The sequence below is a fragment of the Marmota flaviventris genome, chromosome 17, assembly GCF_047511675.1.
Source record: "Marmota flaviventris isolate mMarFla1 chromosome 17, mMarFla1.hap1, whole genome shotgun sequence".
NCBI lineage: Eukaryota > Metazoa > Chordata > Mammalia > Rodentia > Sciuridae > Marmota > Marmota flaviventris.
In genome coordinates, this window is record NC_092514.1 from 59,176,726 (window position 1) to 59,180,076 (window position 3,351).

Sequence of the window (3,351 nt, forward strand, 5' to 3'; positions counted from 1 at the left end):
CATGGGCCTGATGGGTTGTCTCTGAGCAAAAGTGACTAATGTCACACAGCTTTGTGATCCATTTTAGTTGCTCAGAGGAACAGCCGATGTGTTTTTTTCTGTGTTGAGTGCAATGCTAAGACCTTTACATACACAACTTTCACAAATACCTCAAGCCAGTGAGGTGGGATTCTTATCATTTCAGTTTATAATTGAGATAAAATGAGGCTTAGAAAGCTTAGCTGGCACGGTGGCGCACGCCTGTAATCCCAATGACTCGGGAGGCTGAGGCAGGAGGACTGAGAGTTCAAAGCCAGCCTCAGCAACTTAGCCAGGCCCTCTTTCTAAATAAAATACAAAAAGGGCTGGGAATGTGGGGATGTGGCTCAGTGGTTAAGCACACCTGGGTTCAATCCTGAACCAAAAAAAAAAAGAAAGAAAGAAAGTTTAAATAATGTACCCAAGCATACACAGCTTAAAAAAAAATGGCATAGCTGTTATATTTGAGCCTAAATCTTCCTAATACCAGAGATGGTTCTTTTTTTCCTTTACTTTTGGTACCAGGCATTGAACCCAGAGTCGCTTAACCACTGAGCCATATCCCTAACCCCCCTCTTTTATATATATAAATATATATAAATATATATAAATATATATATATATAAATATTATATATATATATATATATAAACATATATAAATATTATATATATACATATATATAAACATATATATGTATGTTTATTTTTTAGTTGTAAGTGGACATCTTCATTTTATTTTAATGTGGTGCTGAGGATTGAACCCAGTACCTCTCATGTGCTAGGCGAGCGCTCTACCACTGAGCCACACCACAGCCCCCAACCCCTTTTTAAAAAATGTTTTTTAGCTGAATGCAGTGGCACACATCTGTAATCCCAGCAGCTCAGGAAGCTGAGATAGGAGGATCCCGAGTTCAAAGCCAACCTTAGCAATGGTGAGGTGCTAAGCAACTCAGTGAAACCCTGTCTCTAAATAAAATACAAAATAGGACTGGGGATGTGGCTCAGTGGTCAAGTGCCTCTGAATTCAATCCCTGGTACCCGCCCCCCCTCAAAAAAATTTTTTTAGTTATTAATGCACCTTATTTTATTCATTTATTTATATGCAGTGCTGAGAATAGAACCCAGTGCCTCACACATATGAGGCAAGCGCTCTACCGCTAAGCCAGCTCTCCCAGCCCTTTTTAATATTTTATTTAGAAACAGGGTCTCGCTGAGTTGCTTAGGGCCTCACTAAGTTGCTGAGGCTGGCTTTTAACTTGGTGATCCTCCTGCCTCAGCCTCCCAAGCCATTGGGATTACAGGCATGTGCCACTGCGCCCAGCAAGAGAGATATGGTTCTTAACCACTATGTAATACTGCCTCACTCTTTTGTGGCTCCATACTTAAAGCTACCCATTAAATAACTGACTTACAAGGGAGGTGTGTTCATAGCTGGAGTTAGCAATAGTATGTAACATGTCTGTAGCTTCTAAGACTGCAAAGAGGTTGCTTACACATGTCTACATTTTCAGGCTCTCTTTTTACCCCATTCTGAGTTGAAATGTACTCATGAAGAGATAAAGGAGACCAGGTCACAGGTGAAGCACCAGGGAGAGGGTCTGCTGCCCATTTAGAAATTTCTTTTTTTTTTTTTTTAAAGAGAGAGTGAGAGAGAGAGAGAATTTTAATATTTATTTTTTAGTTATCGGCGGATACAACATCTTTGTTTTGTATGTGGTGCTGAGGATCGAACCCGGGCCGCAGGCATGCCAGGCGAGCGCGCTACCACTTGAGCCACATCCCCAGCCCCTAGAAATTTCTATTTTACCTTCTTGTACAAGGACTCTGTGCAACTCTCTAGCTCACTACCCTGGCAGGCCCAACTACCAGGATCATATTCTTCAGAACTTTCTAGCAAAAGGTTGGAGACCTCCTTTTGCTTACAAAGTATTGGATTCTTATCAAGGGAAATTGGTCTTGAGTTATTCCACAGAGAACCAGGCCAGGGAAAGTCGCTGCCCCATGAAGGGTAGGTGGTAAGTGCAAAGTTGTTAGGCAGGAGACTGGTATCTGAAGTCTACTTCCAGATTGGCATGGTGGCTCATGGCTATAATCCCATCGATTTTGGAAGCTGAGGCAGGAGGATTGCAAGTTCAAATTCAAGGTCAGCCTCAGCAATTTAGCAAGAGCCAGTCTCAAAATTAAAAAAGAAAAAGTGGGGGTGGGGGGAGCTGGGGATGTGGCTTAGTGGCACAGCATCCCCAGGTTCAACCCCTAATACCCTTGCCCCCGCCCCTCTCAAAAAAAGTCTACTCCCAGGCAAAAATACTTAGATAAAAATAATTTTTGAATACCCTGTAGGGAGGGCACCATGGTGGAGACCCTATGAAGTCTCACCTGAGTGATTTGTCTTCCAGGGTTGGCATACAGTGATTGGGCACCAGATAATGATGTTTTCTGCATTTCATACTACTCAACAGACATTATCTGCTTCTTACTCCATCTTTTTACCCAATTCTGAGATGAAATGTACTGAATCTCTTTACATGTATTATAAGCAAGGTGTTAAAATGAGCTTGCCTTATTTCCTGTCAAGGTAACCTTCTTACCCTCAAGACAAGCTGGTCTACAGCTGTTTGTCTGCACCAGATCTTTGGGAGTAGAAAGAATAGGGCCTCAGGGACAGAGGTCATTTAGAAGGCACGTTTTTGCAGTCTGTAAAAAGCAGAAAAGTGGTTTTTTTTTTTAATGCACCTGTTTAAAATATATACTGATGTGATATATGTAAATGCAATTCTAAATTCCATTCCAACTAGCAGTATGTAAGTTCTGAGCCCTGAGGGGAAATGTTTGCAGAAGTTCATCGCTGTTTCAAATCTCATTGAAACCCCTCAAGATGTACCTTTTGTTTTCTTGGGCCTTTAAACACAGGTAAGTCCTCTTCCTGTTTCTAGAGCCAGAGGGATTGTGAACTCTGGAGGAATTTTCTAGGTCAGGGATGTTAAATGAGTGGCATATGGGTTGCCACTCGTTCCTGCACCTGTAGCAGGCGTTACTCATTGATCACAGCACTCTCCTGTCAAATCTAGGCACTGCCTTTGGATCTTTCAGGACAGTGTTCAGTATCAATTGAGCAGAATTAGCAAGTGAGTTAATCTTGCTGCCAACCTTGATCCAGTGATGAGTAGCCTTTCCTCCACCCACTCCACTCCCTGCAGGAAGTGGGTTTAAGAAAGTTACAACCATCTGTCATTCACACATGGTGCTCAGATGGGAGCACATTTGCCAATGGTGCTTTTGCCACTGTATGTTCAAATACACACATGCTTTAAAGCATATGGACAATCGCATT

At 42.1% G+C, this 3,351-nt stretch overlaps 1 non-coding gene across 1 annotated transcript; it reads right to left on the reverse strand.

The window, feature by feature from the left end:
* Positions 1-760: 760 nt before the first annotated feature.
* Positions 761-832, reverse strand: Trnaa-agc (transfer RNA alanine (anticodon AGC)). Its single transcript has one exon. It is a non-coding gene; the product is annotated as a tRNA-Ala (tRNA).
* Between the last annotated feature and the right edge of the window lie 2,519 nt (positions 833-3,351).